Source organism: Gallus gallus, chromosome 20 (assembly GCF_016699485.2).
Source record: "Gallus gallus isolate bGalGal1 chromosome 20, bGalGal1.mat.broiler.GRCg7b, whole genome shotgun sequence".
Taxonomy (NCBI): domain Eukaryota; kingdom Metazoa; phylum Chordata; class Aves; order Galliformes; family Phasianidae; genus Gallus; species Gallus gallus.
Genome location: NC_052551.1, coordinates 3,785,092 through 3,810,056, shown reverse-complemented (window position 1 = coordinate 3,810,056; position 24,965 = coordinate 3,785,092). Strand labels below are relative to the sequence as shown.

At 44.4% G+C, this 24,965-nt stretch overlaps 1 long non-coding RNA gene across 1 annotated transcript; it reads left to right on the top strand.

The window, feature by feature from the left end:
• Positions 1 to 236: 236 nt before the first annotated feature.
• On the top strand, positions 237 to 10,247 carry LOC107054891. Its single transcript, XR_005841210.1, has 3 exons — positions 237 to 302; positions 1,118 to 1,183; positions 9,756 to 10,247. It is a non-coding gene; the product is annotated as an uncharacterized LOC107054891 (long non-coding RNA).
• Positions 10,248 to 24,965: the final 14,718 nt, after the last annotated feature.

The following is a 24,965-nucleotide window of genomic DNA, read 5'->3' as shown; positions in this document are numbered from 1 at the left end:
CCATTGTGTCTGCTAGGGGTGGCCTTGACACTTCCTTACCCCATGGGCTTACCTGGTGGTGGCTGGGCTGGGCAGGAGATAGTACTGTCCCCTGGGTTCCAGTTGGGAAAGTGTCATTTTGGCCAAAATACAGTAAGGTTGTTAACTCATTTCTGGCACTGAGCTGAGCACGGAGTGCTTCTGCTGTGCCTTGGTGGCACTGAAGGCTGGTGACCTTTGAACACGTTCCCTTTTAGTAGCAGTCATTGCTTAGACAACTTCTTAAACGTGAAATAATACCTTTTTCTTTCAGGAGCAGAAAGGTACAGTACCAGAGCATTCAAACATCTGTTTCATTTTGCATTTTCAATTCTAGCTCAGATAATGGGAGCTTTCACATGGGAAAGAAAAAACAGCAAGAGTCCCCATTATTTACCAATCTACAGAGGTATGAATCACAGAGCTGGTAAAACCCCGTGCCTGTGTGATTTGGGTTTTATGGGTTATTAGTGCAACCTGCTTGTGAGGCTCTTTTTTAACATGCAAATGGCAATGCTTTATTTATTGTGGGTGGGATTGATTCCCCTCCGGAGGGGTCCCCATTGAACCTAGCATTACTTGCATGTATCGCGGGAGGAGGGGTGTGATTTCTTTAGTCCCATAAAACCCTTCTTTAAGGCTTAGCTTCATGTTCTCTGCCGCTGAGCTCCCTTGCAGGCTGATAGTTACTGTGGCACTAACAGCTTCAGTAGGAGCTAAAGGGCTTGTGGAGCTGGGAAAGCTAAATATCACGGTCCGTGTGCCTGCTTAGTTGTACTGAAGCCGGTGCTACAGGCAGTGCTGCTCAGACTGTGATTTGTAAGGGGAGTTCAGTGGATGTTGGCATTGTAAAGCATTACTCTCCTAAGAAGCAGGGATTTCTTTTGGTCCCTTTCAAGCTTTCTAAGCAAGTTGAAGTCCTGCAGCATGAAGACTTTCCCTTTGCTTTTAGGAACCGCTGGGTTTGCCCCCAGCCAGAGGGGCGAGATGTCCCCAAGATGTGCAGACACAGCACAGTGCAGTTGGTCAGTGAGAGGCAGGGCTGATCTCCTTACCTCCTGGCGAGCTAGTCATGCTAATTAACTACATGTTATTTCAGGATGCTCCTGTCTCAACGAGAAGTTTAGTCATCGCATTGTGATTAAGAACTCCTCTCCTTAATCAGGTTAGTGGTTTCAAGGGTGGTCATATCGACCTCGATAGAAGTGCTTATTTGCTCTAAGGATGCGCATACAGAGACTTGTAAAAAGGTTAGTTCTTACTTGACTGACAGCAAGAGGTTGGTGTATTCATGCTGAGATTGCACCTGGGAAAGTGCTGGTTAGGAAAGTACTGGAAAGGCTCTGGTCAGGGTTTGTATTTTGCTCTTTCAGCTTGATATGGTACAGAACTTTGGATATTCCTGAATCTATCATAGGAGTGTACCGTACTCTTCTGAAACTACCTGAAGCAGCGTATATATGGCATAAGATCCCTAAGCAATTACTTGATAAATCTGCAGCTGTTGAGCATATGGATTTTCATGTGTTCTTCTAGAAAGGGATACATTGAGCAGCTTCCAAAATCCGTACTGTGAAATCTGTCTTGCTGTGGATCTAAAGAGGAGAACTTTGTCAGAATTGTCTTCTGCAGTGGATTCCCACTGATGATGCTTTAAGGCCTTCACAGATAAATTTTTCAGATAAAGTAAATGAGAAGATAAGTTATAAGAGCAGGGAGAGGGGCAGGAAGGATGCTGAAGGCGAGGGAAGAGCAAAGGTTTGTCTGCCAGTTCTGATGCAGCTTTGATGCTTTTCACTTCCTCGCAAGGGGAATGACAGGGGCTGCAAATATATTCATTTTCCTCCTGCAATAAATCTCACTGGACAAACTGTTGTCAGGAAAAAAAAAAAACAACAAAACAAGCCTGCTGTTTTCCAGATGGGGAAGCAGCTCTGTGACATGAGCCTTGGTCTGAGAACAATGCACGGATTATCTTTATTTTCTTGGTGAGGAGGTGGCCATTCATTGCACATGGAGATGGCAACACCCCGCTGAGTGACAGCAGAGCTGAACGGGCTGGTGATGGAGCAAAGTGGGCAGCAAAACTGAGGGCACCGGGGGCATCAAGTTGTCAAATAATTGCACTGCTGGAATGTTGCGTAGCAACAACTGAGATCCTCTGTGGTTTTATAGTCAGAGTGTGGGCTTTGTACAAGCCTCATCTGCCATACAGTTGGCGAAGAGTTACATCCAAAAACATGAAGTGAGTGGGGACATCATACCCAAACACAGCCTGTGGACTGGCTTGCTGTGGTCTTCTCTATTGGCAGCCAATATTTGCAATTTGTTCCTCTTAAAATTCTGTCCTGGTGAAGGTGTAAAACACAGTCCTACATTTTTCCTACCTAGTTTGGCCAAGGGATGTCTTCCTACCCATCACTGCCATCCCAGAACAGCCCTTGGCAGACCCATGGTTCTCCTGAGGCATGCAGTGCAGGTTGACAGGACCATGCCAGCACCGTCTCCTGTTTTTCACCAGGATTTCCTTCTGCCTTTCACTGCAGCCTTTATCATGTAGGAATCTCTTCTGCCAGTAAAGCACTGTGCCCAGTGATCAGCAAAAATGTTCATCACTGAACTTTTCAAGTCTAAAGCAGCAGTGGAGAAGTTCCTGTGCTGCACTCATGCTCCTGCACCACTGAGCCCTCCATCCCATGTTTGCTACAGCAAATATTGAATGGTTTGATTACATGGTCTGCTTTGCCATGAAGCATCTTGCTGGCTGGCTTCAAATTGCTTGGGTTCTAAAAAGGCATTTCCTACGGCCTCTCCTGCACTGCAATTAGAAGGGCAAGGTCAAATAAACACCAAAAAGAATTCCTCTCTTTCCAGTGATTTGTTTGGGCCCTACCTATGTCAGCTGGAGATGGCTTCTGGTTAACCTGAAGCTACTCCAGTACTCATAAATAAATAAGTTATAAAATCACCAGCTTGAAGACACGGCACATTACTGTGTTGGAAACAGCTTTCTGATTCCAACTGTGAAGGTCAAAAAGCAAAGCTCAGCCCCCAGCCCCTGCCAAGTGAACACTGACAGCCCTGGCAATGAAAGCTCAGCTCATGCGGTCTAGGCACCATCAGCTTGGTCTCTCTCATGCATGCATACAGTGGGTGAGAAGCCTGCAGTGGGCTCCCTCCGGGAGCATCTCTCTGCCCATCCTGCACCTGTTGCAAATCTCCTTTGCGTTGGCTGGTGTGAAGTTTGTGCCAGGCCAGGCAAAGCCACACAGACATTTTCAGTCTTCCAAACAGAAATCGGAGGATGCTGAAATATTTCATTTCCCTTAATGTACGAACCTTCTAATTTCCAGCCTAAACTTACTCTTTGCCCTGGGCCATAATTTTTCATTTGTTCTTTTGTCACTGTTATATTTTATATCTGTGATGAGGACAAATTGGAGATTTAATTAGCATTGCTAGGAAGCTTTGCACTGCGTACAAATGGAAAAACTCTTGCCATAATCACAATATGGTTACTGCTTTCATATGATTAGCTGAAATTACAATGATTTTCCTCTTCCCATATTTCACATAAAAGCATCTTTTTATCAGCAGTATACACAAATGTTACCCTATGGGGGGCTGCTGTAGTTGCTTTAGATTTTAAGAAACCACAATAGCTTGTTTGTAAATATGTCCCATAATTTATAGTGCTATTACTCCTTTTGTGACAGCTTGGAAAGCAAACAGCTGAGGAAGACCTGGAGATGTGTAAAACTACAGGAGGGAGGGAGGGGATGGATAGAGGTTGACTGCTCACCATTTGCCCTGGTACAGGAATTAGGGGGCTTCACAGGAAGCCAGGAGAAGCCAAAACAAATCCAAAACAGGAGCTAAAAGGTGATTCTTCCTACCCTGGTCTGCAGCAGCCTGGCTACGGCTGGCACGAAGGTCCCCCTCCAGGTATGCAGTGAGCACCTTCAATTTATCGCACGAATATATCTTTCCTCTGATGCCATTCATGTATGTAACTCGTGTAAATGAAAGTAAAGCCCTGAGGGTAAGAAGTGTTTTAAAACCAGAAGACTTACGGAGGTGGACAGGAGAAATTTGAAGAGCATGAAAGCACCTCCATTGATTTCAGTTGCGGGAGGCTTTGTCAAAGTACCCAATTTACAGGTGTAAGTAAATCATTCCAGCAGTGTGAATCATTGCACTCGTATCTATTGGAATTCCAACTAGAGGGGATTCTTTTCTCTTTGACCACTTAAGAGCCGTTATAAAAGAACCAAGGAGGGGTTGTTTGTGCTATCTCGGTGAAATAAAACAAGGTTTAGTGTAGGTTAACTCTTCCTATGAACGTGTCATTGCTCCCACACTTTTTTTTTTTCTGAATAATGTTGATTTTGTCATGCCAGAACATCACTCTTCTCCCCAGGCTCTGCCTGTCCCACCTCTGCTGTCCTTGACCCAATGCTCACTGACGTTACTTTGAATTGAAGCAGAAAGTCCAGAAGAATTCAAGAAATGTTGGTTCTCCACCACGCATATGAAGAGAGGTGGAACTGGTGCTCCTCAGCCTATCTGTCTAGTTGATGCTCTGGGTAGGAAAAAGGAAGGAAAAGCAAACATTTCTGTGCCGAGGGGCTTCTCCAACTGACTCACTGCTTTGCTTCCTTTGGCTAGATCTTCTCTGAAGCAGTGGAAGCAGGAGCTAACTCCATGTTTTACTCCCAGAGTAAATAAGATCAAGTATTTCTGCAGGTGGTTTCACACCAGCGCAGTCTTGTTGGCTTCCTCTGGAAACTGGGATTGAGCTCAGCTCCAGCTCTGATTGTGTGAATATAGAAATAGAGCTTTGGTGCAAATGCTTCTGAGCCTCTACCATTTCATAGACCACTTTGGAGGTCTGGTTAATGCTCCCAAGCACAGCGCCAACCCCATCGTAAAGCACGTGGTTAATGACTGTTAGTAAAAAACAGTCTTTATTTTCTCTGTGTTCCATATATGTGTTTTCTGAAGGACTGCTGGGGTGGGGTGTAGGATGGAGGACTACAATTAATACAGATGTGCTCCAGCATGGATTGGGGCAATGAAGGGATGGCGGTGGGTGGGGGCCCCGGGAGGGTGAGGAGATGCCTCCTCCACTCTTTGCTGGTCTTCCTCTGACCAGGGAAATTCGGATGTTTGAAGATGATGAAGTCCAATTCTGGAAGTTCAGTTCTCATGGAATGGATTGAGAATTGTTTCTGAGAATTCCTACAGAAACCCAGAGGTGAAGTGAGTGAGGAGTTGGGGGTTCTCAGGGAGTTGTATGGGTTCGGTTCAGGAGGTATTGATCTGCTCAGTGAGTGCTGAAAATCCTGAATTTCATCACATAGCTGCAGCCAGGAAGGAGATCTGCTGCCCAAAACACTAGATTTTGCCCTGATGTGTACAATACATTTTATATCCCATACAACTATTCACACCTTGAGACATTCTTCCCTCAGCCTAGCTATCAGCCAGCTCAAATACGTACTAAGGCCACTTTGCAGAGGTGGAAGTTTTCACATTGAGAGGAATGGATTGTGGAGGCAGGAGGTTCGCTTTAGTACTTCCGTTGGGCTGAATCCAGAAAGCCAGATGAGGCTCCTCCTGATCAGCAAATGCGTTTTAACTGGCTTCAGCAAACCCAGATGTACATCCAAGGAGTTATGCTTCCCTAGAGTAAGCTCTCCCCATGTGAGCTTCCAGTCTGAAAGCGTGGTTTAGCTGCAGGACCTTCTTAGTGAGCACATCTGCTCTGCAAATTTGTGCAGCATCACATCTGCCTGCAGAGGTCTGGGAGGGAGTTAAAAAAAAAAAAAAAAAAAAAAAAAAAAAAAAAAAAAAAAAGGAGGTTTAATTTCTGGCTTGCACAATGCCAACAAAATGAATACAACTTATGGTTTGAAGCTACCTAATAGACCAACACTGTTATCCCCATGCAATGGGCTGGCTCTACATTGCAGTGTATTGCAGGGGAAAGAGGTGCCAGGAGGGAGAACTGAGCCAGGATCTGACCCTTAGGGACTCTGCAGCCTTTTGCATATAAGATCACTCTGCATTGACCTTACCCACTGATTCATGTGCTATTACACATTGGTGTTTTTGTTTTTTGTTTTTGTTTTTTTTCTGTAAGAAAGTTCATAAGGAAAAGCAAAGCTCAAGTAATAAACCATCTTATGTTGCTACCAAAACTTCCACCAGCTCTTGAATTGTTTACCTAAAGATCAGTTTCTCACTGATTTCATTCTTCTCACCACGGTCTTGATGGCATCTCAGTAGCTTCTGTGCCAGATGGACCTCCATCAGACCATAGCAGGGTTCCTATCTGTGATGCCATATCTCAGCCCATCAGCATCTCCAGGCTGCCCCATGTTCCCTTTGCTCCCACCGCCCTCCTCAGCAGCAGTGCTGTGAGCATTCACAAGAGGATGGAGAGGAAAGGTACCCCGTGGAGCTCTTCCTTCTGCCACCCCTTCCCAGTTGTGCTGCTGCCCACATGCCAGCACTCCTGTGTCACTGTTTAATACTCAGGCAGTGACAGGGAAAGTATTTTTCTCCTCCCAGGCTACAACTGCCGACAGTTAGCCTTCAGTAACATAATGACCAGCCAGTGTGAAACTGTTAAAATTACCTCATAAATAACTCTTAATGCACAGAGAACTGGGAGTTGTGGCTCATAGATAAATTACTCGCTGCCATTACGGAGCATTAAACCATGGCTAATATGGAGGTCTCCATAGGGGTTTCATTAAACACCAGAGGTTTCCCATAGGTTTAACCATTGGGGAGCTGCACAGCTCTCACTGCCTGTCAGGTCTATCATGTTAGAGATAATGCACTTCTGCACAGGAGGACCAGGGATACTAATGGACAGCACAATGCCTCCATATGAAAAAAAAAACCAAAAACCAAAAAACAAAAAAATCCCAATGTTGTTAACACTCTGTGGCAGAATGCTGCTTGCAGCAAGCTTTGAGTTGTCTGTATTGTTTGGAAGTTGTTTCTTTTTGCATGAAGATGTTAAGGAAGTGTGATAGGAATTGCCTTCTTACAGCCAAGATGTAGGGAAGGAGTAGCAGCTCGGGCTGCCCTGCCAGCCACAGCCATTTCCAGATCTCTGCGGCTGTCTTGGCTGGGAGAGATGCACTGCAATTGTTCATTGGCTGCCTGTGACAGATCAGAGCTACCGTGGGCATGTCCACCTGTGTCACCATCACAGCTCACACTGCCTGGTGGAGGTACCCTCTGACAGGACACATCCTCATCTACATCTGCATGGCCAAGCACTGACACTGGGCTGCCTCCATCCATCCATGGTCACTGAACAGTGCTAGGAAGCCCCAGGCTCCTTGTGATCAAGGGAGCTGAGAACTGAACTCATGCATGGTCAGAATCACCCCTCAGGCATCCTCAGCTGTGGGCTCTGTTGTGCTGCTGCTGCTCCTCACACCACGCAGGGCTGTGCAGCTTCCAGCATGCAAAAGGTCCTGTGCACTTGTGCTTGCAGAGCACGGATGTCCTTCTACAGCAAAGGCCAGAGGAACAGATGGTGCCTACCAGCTGAGATCTGGGGAGGCTTAATGGCCACCATGAAAGTATTTATAGCTTCTTCTTGTAAGAAACTTCTGGAATAACCACCAATACAAACTGTATTTCTGAACAGTGTTTTTTCATTCATATCACCTTTTCTTTTGCTGCTATACTACAGATAATTTTAATATTAGAATATTACAATATTTAAGTCACTGTTTATTTTTTAATATGTTCAGTATTAGTGTTGTGTCAAATATATGTCCTCTTTGGCACTCTAGTGAAATTGTTCTTAGTCTCAAAGCTATTGTAGCTGTCATTCACATTGTAATTAATGTGACCACACCACTGGCAATTCTACTGACACTAATTAGAGGTGTGAACAGGAATTCACATGCAGCAGTGTTCCCCATTGGGTCTCCATTTCTCTCATTCCAACCCATTGTTTGAGCTGAACAGTGGGTGGACAACAGCAAAGCACACGAGTGTGATCTCATTGTGGCACCATGAGCACTGCATCCACGGGAAAGCTGTAGCTTTTCTCTGTGAAGTTGGCACCTGATGGTTTTGTGGGCTGACCAATTCTCTGTGCACTGTTTAGACAGCAGTGTGGTTGCCAGCACAGCCCAGATGGCATCCAGCCATACCTGGCTTTCTACATGTATATAGGAGGACTGCCAAACAAGTGAGCCTTGATTGTTTGGAAGTTATGCAAGGACAAGGTCAATTATGGCTAGGAGTACTGGTGCTGCACTGAATGAGGGCAAACCATTGCCAACTACTTACAGATAGAATCACAGAATCATTAAGATGGGAAAAGACATTAAGATCCCCAAGTCCAACCCCAACCCATCCCACCATGCCCATTGACCACGTCCCACAGTGCCACATCTCCGCAGGTCTTGAGCACATCCAGGAATGGTGACTCCACCACCTCCCTGGGCAGCTGTGACACTGCATCACCACTCTTTTGGTGGCTCCCAGGGCAGCGTGGGAGTGCTATTGGGGCACACTCATCCTGGTGTGCTGCTGTCCTGGCGAGGAGCTGGCTGAGACATGCCTTGTCAGAAAGGGCTGGGAACTACAGTGGAAAAGGAAGAATTAGGATAAGACATAGCTGAGCAGTGCTTATGAGTTTCATAGTTTAAGCATTCCTCCCTCTGGTATAACCAGTTCATTTCATTTTCTTGAGAAACACAGCTTCTGGCATTTGGAGACTGAATTAGGTGATGTGATTACTCCTTTAAACTGAAATCAGATGCTAATCCTTCAGGCACCCTGATCTTTCTGGCTTCTCTTCCATTCATTTCTCCAAGTACAAATTAAAAAGGTGAACTACTATTACCTAAATAGTTCTAAAAACTCTGCTTCTTTTCCTGACCCCCATTTCTGCCTCAGCGGGATAGAAATGATGTCCACTGTGTCTGGAGCAAACCCTGCTCCTTCCAATAAAAAAAAACCCACCTGAGATCTGAAGGGAGGAGATAGAGGTAAAGAGAATTAACTGTGCCACCGAGTGATCAAGAATTTTAATCCTAACCTGCAGCTGGGCTGTACTCAGCTGATAGGAGGAGAACATCATTTGGTTTATCCAGTCCCACAGCTCCTGCTGAGCCCTATCTGAGTTCTCGTCCTCTGGGTTCATCCTCTGCACGGCAGTGGGCAGGATCTGGCCTGGCAATACTGCTTCTATGTGATTTTTGTTCCGCTGTGATGCAGTAACGCATTAGGCAGGTAAAGAGAATGTGTAGAAATACTGCAAGCCTTCCAAAGTGCTTTATTCTAATATCTGCATAACACCGAGTCTGCCCTGGTATGGTTATTGCATCAAATAACTTCTGAACCAGTTTTCAGTGGCCAGTTATTTTAAAGTGCTCCCAATATTGTTCGGTGGTGATAAAAAGGATAAATAGAGAAATGCACATATTCACATCTGCACAAAAGCCAAAATCACATGTGGCAGAGATAGTTGGAAACAATAAAGCCCAAGACTGAAAAAAGAAAGAGAAGGATAAAGCCTTGTAGTTTAAAATGAAGGAAAATATATGGCAGAATCTTTCATCTCTGACCGTGTTTGCTGCAAAGCAATAAGATACATTGGCTCTGAATGGAGAAGATAAGACAGTGGGATAAAAAGCAAGCTTCGGTACAACAAACATGGGAGCTAAATTATTGCCTTGTTTTTATTACTACAGGCACAGAAATAGTGGGAAGATGGAGCTGCAGGGAGAAACTGCAGGATGGGCTGCTAATACTGAGGTACGCTTTTAAGAAGGGTGAATGTTGGAGATGTTTTCCTCTTGTAAAATCATTAGAATAATGCAGCCTGTGGATAGCTTGAATGCATTGAAACAATGGCTGTAGCTTGCAGATTGTTGTGGTTTTACCCAGCAGGCAGCTAAGCAGCACAGCACTGCATGGGGGAAAGGATTGGAAAAAGATAAAATTCATGGGTTGAGATAAAAGTAGTTCAGTAGGACAGAAAAGAAAGGGAAAATAATTATAATAGGGAAAGAACACACAAAACAAGTGTTGTAAAACGTAATTACTCCCCACCATCCCACCAGTGCCCAGGCAGTCCCAGAGCAGTGCCCCACCCTGGCCAGCTCCCCTGGTTGGTATCATTCAGTGCAACACCACATGGCATGAGAGATCACTTAGACTGGTTTGGGTCAGCTGTCCTGGTTCTGTTCCCCCCCCTCAGCTCCTTGTGCACCCACAGGGCAGCACGAGATGCTGAAGAGTCATTGACTTAGTGTGAGCATTGCTCAGCAAAAGATGAGACACCAGTGTGTTATCAACATTATTCTCATCCAAAATCCAAAACTTGGCACCACCAACCACCATGAAAAGATTTAACTCTCTCCCAGCCAAAACCAGGACACGGATTGGAATGAAAATCTTGGGAAAGAAGGGCCTCCTGGAGCAAACTTGTAGACCTGTGTGGGGTTTGGTCGTTTCTTTCTCCCAGTATTAAAATGATCTAAATAGAAATCAAGTTAGAACAAGTTTTCCCCATGCAGAAGTGTACTGCTGAGTTCCTAACTTTGCAAGCAGTCTCACAAATGATTACGCTGTTTTTTCAATATGCTGAGCAACTTCTGAAGCCAAATGGAAATTCATATGGAGATAGATGGGTCATTAGTGTGAAAAGAGGTTAGTGTGAAAGGCACCATATGAAAGTTGCTATCAAGCAGTTGCTTTGTCTCTGCAGACATCCAGACAGCCCCTGAAGTTTAAACAAGTGTAAAGGCAGCACTACTGGTCTTCTCAGGTCTCAAACTTCTCAAGTCTGAACTTCTAAACCTTATCTAACCCTATCATTAGTCTTCCTAGATAAGGGCATAAGGGCATGTTTCCCTCTTGCCCAGGATGTGGGTTTCTGTTTGCCCATGTTTGAGTTGGTTGCTGGGGCAAGAGGCAGGAACACGAGTTGGTCTGTTTGCTTCCTGGCCACTCTGTGGGCTACTCATTGCTCTTTGGCATCCAGCAGATGTGCTTCATTCAGCTTTCAGAGCACCAGGGGTGTTCAGACTCACAGGCAAACGTTTTGGCTTTGACCCTCTTTTGGTATCAGGTCAGACAAGTCATCGGCCAATCCTTCTGTGCATGGTCCAGCCCAGTTTGGGGGATGTCTGTATCCTGAGGCACCATTCATCCATGCTGTAAGTTTGTTTTTGACATGATTCTGTTGGCTCCATGCTGGTTGCCAAAGAACAGCATTTTGCAAGGTCCCTGCTCTTGTGCCCATCTCCCAGGTTCCTTCCTACAGAAGATTTCCATATTTATCATGGGAGACGACAACAAATTTGGACAAATTGTGTCATAAGGAGCATGTAGAGGATTTTCCTAAAGAGTGGATCTCCCAAGAGCTTGCCTTCCCCTTTGCCATCGATGCTTTTAAAGACTTGGCCTCTCCAAGTGAGATTGCTCAGAGCAGTGTATAAGCACTATAAGGCTGGACCATATTAGAATAGTTTGCGAAAAAAGGCTTTCAATGGACCTACCCCAGCCTCTAAGGATGGGCCCTTCCTACATCTTGTAATAACAAAGCATGTCACACCACCCTGCCTGCTGCTGGGTGCCAGGGTGAGTTGATCCCAACGCATGGCTGTTGCACTTCCAGGGGTAACTTTGCCATCTGCTCATGGTTCTCTTGCCCCAGTAATTTCTCCCATTTGACCTCATGTCCATGATCTGCACTGACTCTTCTAGAGCAGTTCTACTGCCATGTAAAGGGCACCACAGGTGCGTGAAATGTTATATTTATGTTATATTGAGGGACGTGGTTTAGTGGGCGTATTGGTGATGGTTGGACCAGGTGATCTTTGCAGTCTTTTCCTACCTTCATGATTCTCTGACTCTGTGATTCTGTGATTTCAATACTGAAACTATGGAAGACTTCAAAAGCATTTTTTTTCCTGACAGATTTCCTCACTTACTGAGAGCATCACAGTTTCAAGCATTTCAGTTCCAAACCACTAGAGCTGGATGTGGCTTTTTTTCATGTGAAGTGATTGTTTCTATGACATCAAAATAGTTAATTCCAGTTTCCTTTTCTTAAAGAAAATTTGTTCAAAAGTCAGTTCTTCTGAACTTCTCATTCAAGAAAAAAAGCTCTTAATTGTATGTCACTTCAATTGTATCACCTTCCTTCTTTTGTAAAACAGTTTTGTGAGGATGAGAGGGTTTAAATTTAAAGATCTTCTCGTTTGAGATTTCTTTAATGAAAAAAAAATATATCCTATGGGTTGTATTTAAAACCTGCTGTTATGTGCATGAAAAAAAAAAATCCAGGGAAAAAGTGTGACAAACCAGAATGTGTTTTATTCGCCCCTACATAAATTGCAAGTACAACAATGCCCATGAGAAGCAGTGAACTGCTGAGAATTGTTCAAACACTTCATTGTGCCAAGAAAACTGTGCACTCATCAGTTACTGCTGCCACAGCTCAACATTTCTTAAGTAGAGGTATTTAAACCATTTGCAATAAAATCCAGAGCCAACAGAAATCACCTCATTTAATTCTGAATAGGAGGTGAAGTCTGAGTTCCCTGAGAGGTTAACAGAGATTTCTGTCCTTTGTGCACTGACATCCTCCATGAGGACTTCAGCGTCTTTTGCAATAGTATGGGTTGCCTTCATGGATAAAGAGCCAAGAAACAAAAAGAGAAATGAAGCAGGTAGAACTGATGGTGGAAACCATTCACCTGGCTCTCAAATTTCAGATATTTTGGGGTATAATTCTGGGAAATTCCAATGGGTGGGCAATAACACAGATATGGGACTTCGGTCCATAACTGCCAGATGTACAAGGGCTTGCCTGGGAGCAGACTTTGATTTGGAGCCTCAGTGTGATGCACTTACACGCTGTCATAAAGGTTTCTGCTCAGATGCTTCTTCCCTCAAAGACTGGCACTGCCTATCTTGACATCGTGTTATATATACATGGAAACATATATTCACTGAAATGTGTGTTTGTGAATAGCATAAAATCCTGTCAGTTTTCTAACATTTTAAATATATATTCATTAAGATATGTTGCAGGTGAACATTGTGAAGTTTGGGACAAAGGCAGAACGAAGTTGGATATCATACCTTAATCACCCTGGGAGTTTCTTAGTGACTGCCATCTCACCTCTCAGTACAACCACATACCTGAACTCCCATTCCTTCATTGACTGGGAATTCACAGGAGATTTCAGTTATTACAAAGACCTCTGCAAACAGGGATGTGCAGAAGGGAGCACAGGATGCCTTGCTAGGAAGAAGTCCTGGCCAAGCCTGCAGTAAATCTTAATGTTGGCTCTGGATGTGACAAGTTGGTTTCTGATTGAGTTTTACCTGGGCTAAAAATACTCCCAGAGTAGGGGTGAACATCAATGGTAAATTGAAATTATTTTTAGCCAAAATCTGGAGTCTTGACATACCTCAGTTTCTACTTTCTCAGCACATTTTGCTCAATTTTATTAGGTCATTTAGCAAATAATTTTAATTTTCTGCTTAGATCTGAATTTCTGAAAGTAATGTACTGTTGTACAGTTAATGAGTCTGCTAATAAGCTCCAAGAAAATGTGATTTGCAAATCATTCCAGGACATAACTGTCACTCAGACCCTATGCCAATTAGCATAACCATTAGCAACTATCCCTAAGAGGTCCTTGAAATTTAAATGAGATTTCCTAAGATCCCTTTTACAAGGGAGGCTGAAGGCTGCCTCATAGGGAAAATGCAACCTGGTGAAAAACAATGATTCATTAAAGACAAAATATGTCTGTAGATGTACATGCCCACCTGGACTGCTGAGCAGTAGCAGTCACTCAGTGCTCGTTGGCCATTACAGTGATAACAAAATGCAGTGACCAGAGCTCTTTGGGTGCAGGATAATTTCATCTGGCTGCAGTTCCCTCTTCCATGCGCAACCTGAACGCTTTGCTCCACTCCAGAGAAAGTGCTTTTGTCAAAATCTGCCTTATCCGATCTTTCTTTCTCTTGTTTCCTACTTCCTTGGGTTTCCAGAATAATTCTGTCATAAGTTTTAGGAATAAACAGAGCTTTGAGGTTTTGTTTCGGATGACAACCTGATGGAGCCCTTGCGTAGCTTTGCAGCGATGCGCTGCCAGGTCTATCAGGCAAACAGCACTGCAGGTGAGATGCAAAAGCTTTTGATGCACCAGAAAACTGCTTTGGCTTGGGGGCATAAAATAAAAAAGCATGGAATTTTAGACAACTTTAAAGACCCAGAGGACCTATTAGCTTAATCTCTCCTCTTTTAATCTTGTATTATCTCATTTACCAAATGAGAAATCCCCATGCTTGCACCTGATTTCTTCCAGCTTGAGCCAGGTGATACAACAGGGCCTCCACAGCCAGTGTGAGCTCATAGGGTGATGCCCCTGAGCCACCTCCTTTTGTCCCAGCAACACCCCAGGGCAACGAAGCTGTGAAGGACCTGGAATGCAATGGGGTCTTGTAGGGAGCAGCTGAGGGAACTGGGATGGTTCAGTCTGGAGAAGAGGAGGCTCAGGAGAGGCTTCATCACTCTCTACAACTCCTGAAAGGAGGTTGTGGCAAGGTAGGGTCAGTTTCTTGTCCCAGGTAACAGCAACAGGATGAGAGGTAATGGCCTCAAGTTGTGCCAAGGGAGGTTCAGATTGGTATTAGGAAAAATTCCTTCTCAGAAATAGTGGTGATGCAGTGGCACAGCTGCCCAGGGAGGCAGGGGAGTCCCTGTCTTTGTAGGTGTTCCAGAACCTTGGAGATGAGGCACTGAGGGACACAGTCAGTGGGCATGGTGGGTTGGACTTGGTGATCTTAGAGATCTTTTCCAACATTAGTGATTCTACCAATCTATGACACAGGGAATCACCTTTGATGCAACACGTGAAGCCAAAAGTTGCTCACTTCTGCTGATGTCTGTACAAATGTGATGGAGCACATCACACATACAGCACTGACACACTGCCAGGAAGCAGCCATAGAACACCAAACACCACAGCTCAACCTCAGTTGATAGCAGGGCTCCTTATCTAATGAGGGCATACTATGGAAATTCCTGGTTTTTATGGAAAGCCTCAGGGATGGTTCTTAAACTATTCCTGGTTCAGGGCTAATTCAATAGCTATCATTTTCTTGGATATGTTGGCTACTGATGGATGATCATTTGCCACCTTTTCTCCTCTTGAAAGGAAAAGTCAAGGGCATATAAATCATATCTTCATGCAAGAGACCAGGTACAGATTTTTGGTATTTGCCTGTAATTGCCTTCTAGGTTTTTGTTAGACAAGAAAGGATATTAACAGGATTGCACAATGGCCAATTAGTTTTAAAGGTCTTTAGTTGCGTTACTTATCTGGAATAATTTGTAATCTTCCTTTGACAAAGGCGGTCGAGGAACCCTTTTTGATAGCAACACTAAATCAGGCTGCTGGAGCACATACCAATTAACATATACGAGGGATGTTACACACAACAGAAATTCAATTCAACAGATCTTGCAGCTCCAGCCATATCCCAATCACATTTATACTCTTCTGCAGACTTGCCTGTTTTAGCTTCTTATTCCTACCTCCAAAGGTCTCAGCACAGACTTAACACATCTCCTCCTGCTCTCGCTCATACGCAGCCTGCTCACTGTAGTGGAGATGTGGCACTTGGGGACGTGTTCAGTGGGCATGGTGGGGATGAGTCAACAGTTGGACTGGATGATCTTATAGGTCTTTTCCATTCTTGATGAGCCTATGACTCTGTTCTATGGTTGTAAGTGCAGACCCCATCACATTCAGACGGGGCACCAGCTATTAGCTCAAGACCTTCCCAACACTGTAAGCTATCAGATTTTGGGTGTTTCTTGGCTTCCAGGCTTCCAGCTCTGTTTTAAGGCATTAGAAAGGCAGATTAATATCTGTAAGGCAGAGTAATACCTGTAAGTTAGTCTTTGGAAGAAGTATCATATAACTGCCCTTGCTCTAATACAAATAAGAACAATTTATTATTTTTGTCTTTGAGTACTGAAAAGTGAAAGGTTGAAGACTCCCTAAACAGAGCCAACTGTACCCACTTACAGGAAGTAAAATCCTCATTAACAAGTTGTTAATCTGCTAAAAAGTAGTGGCTGAAATCAGTTCAGGAGGAGCTGAGCCACTGAAGTGCTCTTGCAGAATGGACATGTTCCTGTGATGGGACCTGCCCGGCTGCTTCCCAGCACTACTGAGCTTTCTGTAGGCATCTCAGCAGAAATTGTTTCTGCCACCTGAGATTGCTGTTTTCAGTGGAGGCTTTCTCCCCTTCATGGTGTGTAGACTGCATCAGCATATAGTGTGGGAGACAGCTAAATGCTGTATGAGCCCTATTCAGCCAGAGCTGCATCATGAAATGGAAGACAAGGAAACTGAGCAGCCAGAAGTGTCAGTGGGATTTAAGTCTGTGCCCTCTTCTCCCTCTCACTCCCATAAACCTGTGCTGGAGAGAGTGCTGATGTGACATTACTTCCATCTTTCATTTTCTTTCCCCCTGCTTTTTATCTATTTGCTCATAAGCTGGGGAGACTTCTTTGCAGCACTCGTGAAGGTCAGCCACCTGAATGCAATGCCACAGGGACCGAAGTGGGTTGCCACCTGTTCCATGCCAGGATGGAACATCAAACAAGTTGGTCCAAATGTGGGCAGCTGCTTGCACACAGTGTTTGCTTGTGGTTGGGTTCTGATGGGGCAGGTTGGGGTCCAACCCAGTTTCTGGACAATGCAAAGTTTACGGGCTCGTGTCTGTCCACCGTGTCTCCCAAATGTGTTTTAGTTCTGCAGGTTTCACAGAAATTAGGCTGATTCATGAGCTCAACCCTCCTAAGACACCCAGGAACACCATGGTACACACCATGACTGCAGGAAGAGCTCTGGCCATAGTCACACTTTGCAGTCCCCAGCAGCTCCAAACACAAGCTGCATGCCATAGGAAGCAGCCTTCATCACCTCACAAAGTTGCTTATTATGCCCTGTGCCTCCCAGGATTTACTGTCACCTGGTCTGCATGTGATGCAGAGCGTTGACCTGGGAGTCATGAATCCACAGCTTCTATTCCTGCCTCTGCCTCAATGACAAGGTGGACTGATTTCCATCCAAGTGATTTAAATGAGCCACCAGGGAACCTTGATTTAAATCATCACTGTTTGCTTTTTACATTGGCAGGGGAGGCAGCTTTAATGATGTATGGCCCTACTGCTGTGGCTGAAATCTAAATTCCTGGAATATTCCCACTAGATAATCACTAAAGTTCATGTATTTGCCTCTGGCTAGCGAGCTGCACAGGCAGGAGCCAGCTCTTGGCAGGGCTGGGTGGTTTGGAGCTTCTGCACTTGTGTTGGCAGCCTGAGATGGGCAGGGAGGTGTGAGGCACCTCCGGGCTCCTGCAGAACAGAGGAGAGAAGGGACAGGGCTTCGAGGGCTGGGGAGAGCCAGCAGGGCTGAGGGAGGAGGGGGAGTGCACCCAGCAGTGAGCTGCATTGGGTGCAGGCAGAAAGCAGCCCAGGGCTTTTGGATCTCCAACCCGGATCTATCTGAAGGTATTCAGAGGAAAGCTCTGAGTCTGCATGGATGGACAATTTATAGAGTAAATGTACCATGATCTTAATCTGTATTTTTTTCATGGTAATAATTGACTTTTTTTTGTTAGTAAACAGGTGGTTGATATTTAAGCTGCCCTCTCTGCTTTCTGCTAGCTAGAAAAATGCCATATACCTATGATCAACAGTGCTGGTACCTCTTTCCTCTCCTCTGTACCAACACCATCCAACAGGAAGAAAAAAAGACCAACATTAATCATTGCATGATGAGTTCCAAAGCCAAGAAGCTCGACTGGCCTTTTTATCACAGATATGATAATGCGGTGAGCAGAGAAGATACAATCAGAAGTTGCTTTCATCTTGGAGATGTTTAATAAACTGGATACCTATTTTTGTCTCAGTGAGGATTCTCACTGAAGGTATTTCAGAGAGTCCTAATCGCTCTGGTTCATGTGTGTGTTTTGAAACTCATTAACACTGCAGTGCCTCTGCCCAGCAGGGCTCATCAGCACAGGGCTGTAATTATACAGGAGTTTCAAAGGGCCTCCCCCTGCCTCCTTGTGATGCTGAGGGAGGCTGGGTTGGAGCTTATTTACCGACTACCTGTTTGTTAGGGGCAAACATGGCTATTAAAGGATATCTATTTCAAACACCGTGACCAAAGAGCTGAGTAACACTTTGGCCTTTGCGGCTCTTTTCATGTGTGGATCTCAAAGTGCTTTGGCGTCGCTAATTTGAAGCAGAAATCTCACTAATTAGCACTGATGTGTGGGATGGAGTGCTGTGCTCTGCACATCAGCAGTGACACACGTGGTCCTGATTCCCCATCGGTGAAGGACGGCATACAGCAGCATAGGCTTTGTGCACTGGCTATAAGAGCTCAGATCCCTTTGGTCACAGAGCAGCATCAGCTGCAGTGCTCAACACCATGAGGCTCCTAACCTGAATAACTGAAATATTTGTGTCCAGTTCCTCTCTCCACAGAGTTACATAGATTGGAGAAGGGGGCTCATGTCCATGTGGAGATCTGATTTCCCCCCTCTGTCATCTGTAGTGTCAGCACTTGGCAGCTGTACAGCAGGACCTTGGATGCTGCACCTGCTCTGCAACTGCAGTAAGTTCTGAGTGCTGCATGTTGGAAAGGATGGTTTTGCAGGAGCCACTGGCTAGGAAACATTTTGGGGAAGGAAAAACGGAGTAAGATGGGAGACAGCAAGCTGCTCCTGCACTGAGAAAAACCATTTACCATTCCAGTTCATCAGTGATATCCTTTGTTTTCTGCTTCCAAAGCACAATTTGCTAAACACCACCAAGGAGATCTGCATGGAGAGCTGGGAGTGAAGAAGCCTTTGAGTCAGGAGGGCTGGAGACATTCATGTTATCTCCTCAAAGGCTGGGAAGCCAAAGCATGAGCTTAAATGCAGTTGGATTCAGCTGGCAGCACTGCTGGCTTTGCTATGCCTCAAATCTTTTGCTTTAGTTGTGAGACCCAGCAAGCAAAGCTTAACAGGTCCCCAAAATACAGCGGTATAATAATGGAGAATGCCGTGCAGCACTTAGCAATAGAAAAGCATGGGTAATGAGGGACTTAATTTGGAACATATCATTTGTCAGATAATTTGGAGGCACATCTCAAAACAGTGCACAAGAATGGAGTTTGCTGTACCAGCTGAAGTCACCCCAAATGTTCTTTCTTTGTTACAAGTCCCTTTTTAAATCTAAGCCTTCAGAAAAGAACCTGGAACTGATAAATGGCATAAAAGAATAAATGTTCACAACAAATATTTTGGGTTTGGTTCAAACACAGTGTTAGAAAGCTGAATTAATTGTGTTTGTATCAAACCCAAATATATTTTATGAAACAATGAGGCCTCTTAAATGACTAACTGCTGCCCAGAATACATTTTCCCTGAACCAAACTGGATAACAGTTTCCCTCTTAAATTGGTCAGAACTGGCTGCCAAATGACAATTCTGTGTCCCATATTTATTCACCATCTGTGACTTCCACATCAATTTGCTCATTCTGAAAATCAAAACTTGAGCTTTTTTCTCCCACAACCTCTTTCTTTTCCCTCCTCTACCAGAGCTGAAGGGTAAACCCAGTGTGAAAACCAAAGAGAGCTTTTTGTAGCCAGTACACAAGGCACGATGGAGGGGGACGAGTTCCTCTGCAGCTCTGCTGGCTTCGTGCAGTAGATGAGTTTTGCTTATGCCAATGGTCTATAGATGAGCAGCAGGTGGGAGGAATTCCTCCAAGTGACCTGTATTATCCCAGATGAATGGTAGAGAGCGTAGGAGGTAAAAGGGAAAGGGGAGGAGTAAATGTGCCTGTTTGTGGCATCCTTTACCAACATGAAAGGCTGCATTTACTTGGCAAGTGGCAGCTTATGATGGAAGCTACCAGCTCCTGAAAGGAGGAGAATTGGGAAAATTGATCCTGGGTAGTAGTCATCCAACATCACTGCATTCCTTCTATTTCTGTTCTTAAGAAACACTTGGCATTTTGTGGCTACATAGCAAGCCTCTGCATACACCTCCATGCTCATCATCCCCCTGACATTGGCAGAGGTTGGGCCTGAAGAGCGTGACACCCACAGAGAAATATTCTTCTTTGTGTATCTCACAACACAAGAAACATTGAGGCACTCAGGAGCACTAATGGCAGCTCAGCCAATGATGAGGAGACAGGAAAAGCTGCTTCATGCAGAATGCAATCAGGCAATGAAACCCCCATGCTGCTGAGAGGTCAGGGAGCCCAAGCTGTGCTGGACTTAGGGGTGACTCTAGCACTGTAGTTACAAGAACTCAGAGTGCTCAAAGTTCAGGTAATAAAGGAACATTAGAGGAATGAAACCCTCAAAAGGAATTTTTCTTGCTCTTCCATCCCCTTTTGCAGCATTGCACACCTGTTACTACAGCAGCAGATTTTTACCCTGAGCTGATATTGGCCACTTTCAGAGAGTAACCAATCCACTTCAGCAAAACCAACACTTCTGCAGTGGAGAAATGGCATCTGCTATCAGATCAAAGCAGTTCAGGCTGAGCTTAGGGGTTTCCAATTGTAAATAACAACAATACATTTAAATTCTGAGCAGAATTTATGACCAAGCTGCAGATAGACACATTCTCTGACAACTACACATTACTGCTAGGCCAATCTCTTGTGGTTCCTGAGAGTTAAGCACTCATTACCTGAGTTTGTTAGAGCTGGAGCAGAGTTGGAAGGTGGGACCGCTCGGCACAGGTTATCCCTGGTATCTCCATGCAATGCAGAGCTGCATCCACCATCTGGTTGTGTTTGACACGGACTCTCTGGAAGCAAGCAGATAACTGTCTGTCTCTGCACAGCTTGCATGAAATGCAGCCCTGAAACATGGGCTCAGACTTTATGAACCTTTCCAAACTGCTCTGTGAAGTGGATGTAAACACAGGAGTTTTTGACAAACCCCAAGAACTGATGTGTTTTGCTTTGGTTTTATGTCACACTGCGTACACTTTCGATGCCTCTAAATCAGGAATCAATCTGAACTTCCTTAGCTAGAGATGTGAGATGAACTTGACAAGAGAAGGTTGCAGTGTGCCTTCTGTGGTACTTAAGAGGCTTTATGGGAAACATCAGAATCTTTTTTTTCTTAGAGGTGTTTGGATAGCTCCGTTCCTTCCTATCCTGAGGATACTTCAACTGCAGTTGTGTAGGTTGCCTGTAACAATCAGAAAGGTCAACACGGTGGAAGGGTAATGCAGGAGTGCAGTTGCAAAGGAACTAAAGTGAATGGAATGGTATTACAAAGGAAAAGTGCTCACCCATTGCCAAAGATCCAGGCTTGCAAGGAAAACTCCCCAAGGGAAGGATCTCCAGGAACAGAACCTTTCTCAGGTGGCAGTCAGCCCTTAAATGGGCTCTAAGAGAGGTGCAGCCAGGCTCCACCCCTTCTGGTCACACAGCTGAATTGCCTTCACCTGTGCTCCCAGGGCTGACCGGGTCCTTTCCCCAGGTGCTCAATCAGTGGTTCAGGCCGTGACCCAACAGCTCCCATACAGTTGCCTTTTGGATGGAAGGCTCCTTTGGTTGCCCCTTTGTCTTTACCCTGCCTACACAGCTCCTCTGCAGGTGGCAAGAGGAAGGTGTCACCTGGGGGCAGCGGCTGGGACAGCACAAGGGTGGGATCAGGGTCTGCTCACTGCCAGGACAGAGCCTGGTGCGGTGAAGGGAGATGGAGGAAGGGAGAAGCACTCTCAGAGGCAATTTTCTGGGAGGAATAAAATTACACAAGGAATGACTGACAAATTAGAAGCACTTTGCACCTAATTTTAATGCGTTCAGATCTCAGGGAGGAGAAATATGTTAAGTTTCAAATTACCCACTTCGCCAGTTGCTGCCTTCTCTAAAATCAAAATCAAACTAAGCATTTGGTCCTAAATCTTAAAGAAACAAATTGCTTTCTATGGTACGCTGCATTCTTAAAGCAGCTTTATTTGAATGTCCAGCTGAGCAAGTTAATTTAGGCGGTGAGGTGGTCCATGACGGCCAAGCATTTGTTATTGAGTCCAGTTACTCACATCAGGACAAATCACGCTGCCAGGTAAATTTAAGCTAAGATTGACCTTGGGCTCTGACTCAAAGCCATCTGATGTCCATGCGAGACTTCCAATGGACTTAGTGGCTCCTGAAGCAGCTCTCAGGTGACATCAGCCATCACTGACAGCCCCGGTTGCTTTACTAGCCCCAGTGACCCATGATCCCAGAAAACAAGGTGTGATTTCCCAAAGTCCTCTTCCCTCCTTCTCACCTGGACATCAGCTGTTCCTGTGCCAGTTGTCACATCATCCTGCAGCTGTTACATCCCTCTGCCTCGAGAAGTTTCTGGAGGAATATGTTATTCTGGAGTTTATATGTATTTATAAATATATTCTGGGGTTTATATGTATTTTATATATCTTGCAGAGGAGTTGGAGTAGATGGCCTTTAAGGGTCCCTACCAACTCAAATGCTTCTATGATTCTGTGACAAATACATGCATTATTCCCGATACCAGCGTTTTAGAAGCACGGAGAAGACCTGAATCCAAGCTTTCAAGTGCTCTTCAAGCCGGACAGGTCCTCAGTCCACCCCTGAAGATCCTTCCCATGACCTCAGTGCTCACAGGCCTGCTGGCAATGCAACGTGTCTATTTTAGTTAATGTAAGTGATCTGAAATTGCCAGTTCAACATCCCAATTTAGTAATGAGGCTTATTAAAGCTTATGAGCTGCCTTGGCTTGTAAGACAATTAAATTTCGGGAAACAGAAAATATTCCAGTGAGGCTGGTGGATTCGTAATGCTATTTGTGGCTTAATGCATAATAAAAATCTGCCATTTAAGGTTTAATATAATATGCAACGGCCGTAAATGACCAGGAAAAACATTATGCAAATTTTTAAGGAAGTTATTGCCTCCAGTAAATGGTAATTTATCAATGGCTTTTAAACAAAGGGCTTTCCTCGTGGTTGTGGAACAACAAAAATGCAGAAACGAGCAAGTGTAAGTGGATTATAGGAATGGGAGGTCAGCCTCTACTGTGCAGCATGAACGGCCGTGAGCTTTCTTGTTAGACAGGGCAGGAATGTGATCCTCCATTATTTCTGTATGCTAACAAACTACATTTCAGCCTCAAAATGCTGCTGCTGCTACTGCTACTACTACTACTAGTAATAGTGTTTAAAAAGAATGTGTTTTTTTACTATTATAGCACCTTCCATTTATTTTTTTCTTCCTCTCTTTTCCACTTTCAGTGTTCACTAAACATTTCCAGACTTATTTGTAAATACGAGCATTAAGAAATCTTTTATTGTCAGTAAGCTTCTCGTATTACCATATGAATCTGAATTACAAAGCATAACTCTGCCAAATGCACATTGAAATGCCCAGCATTGGGATGCTTGGGGTCCTCTGGGGTTATCTGCTGCCATGGTCACATCTGGAGGCAAAACTGCTCAGGAACCATTGGGCACAGGTTTGCATCCATTGCAGAGATGGTCGCATCCTGGTTTACACCTTGCAGAGGTTTCCCCCACTTTTGTGGGAGCAGAGCTGGGCCCTGAGAGACAATCTCACCATAGCCAAGTGCCTAGCATTATAATGGGCTTTGAAAAATGCTTTGACTATTATAGAGCTCTTTTTTCTTTCTTTCTTTTTCTTTTTTTTTTTTTTTTTTGCAGTCATGCCATCAATTCTGTATGAGGAGATATTTTATTTTAAATGTGTTATGAAGATACGGAGGCATTTGCATTGTTAATTTCTCAGATGCCAAACAAACACCATTATTGCAAAATGAATGCAGCTATCCAGCTGAGAAACAGATCCATTCACTGCGAATAAGCGAAACTTAAAAAATGAATGAGATCTACTGATTGCAAGTATCACCAGAAATTAATAATACTCCAGGAATTTGTCATGCAAATGATAAGGAAAGAGCTATAACTGTTTGTTTCCAGTTGTCGATCTTCATCCCTCCCTGAGGTGCAGGAGATCACACCGCTGTCTCTTAGCATCCTTTTCCCAAGCCCACTTTCTTCTTCCCTCTGCTACTCGGTGGCCATGGTGTTCTGTACGTCTCTGTAATAACAGCTTCAGCTCTTGGAAAATTAGGTGAGATGAACTTGTTATGTGACAAATTAAACACAAACAGCTCCAAAAAGCATTTTCAAGTATTTGTGTCTCTATATTCACCCACGAGATGAATCACTTGAGTTACAGAAAGTGTGGAAGTGAAAAATCTAATGGAAATGATAATTTGATTACTGCCCATAATTCTCACAAATCAAGCATATCAGTTCCGCACAAGTAGGCTGTCTGAATGTCTGTGGTTTTTCTTATTTTCTTATTTAAATCTAATTAAACAACTGATTGTTGGCCCTCGTATGCCTTTCCACGCAGTTGATGCTTGATGTGGAAAGCAGCAGACAGATATTTATTTTATGACTATGCAATAGCTGAGTCTCACAGGGCTGAGGGCTGCGTGCCCTTCTCTGTATCATCTTGTTTCAAATATTGAGAAAACACAAGAGACACATTTATTCGCAGATGTACTTACAGAGGATCTAATAAACTGGTCTCCATGTCAAGCTATATTCTACTTTTTTTTTTTTTGTCCTTGGTTTGAGAGCCTTTCTGCGTGTGCTGAGCAGAACAGCTAAGGAATTAGCGGTTTTATTGTACATTTAATGATGATATCAAAGCATGTGGCTGAAATAGAGCGACCACCTTGTCGAATTAGTGACAAGATTCAGCCTTAATGTCTTTTACCAGGAAATTGTAATGCATCCAGCAAATGCTATTTAAAAGAGAGTACAGAGACGAAAGCCCA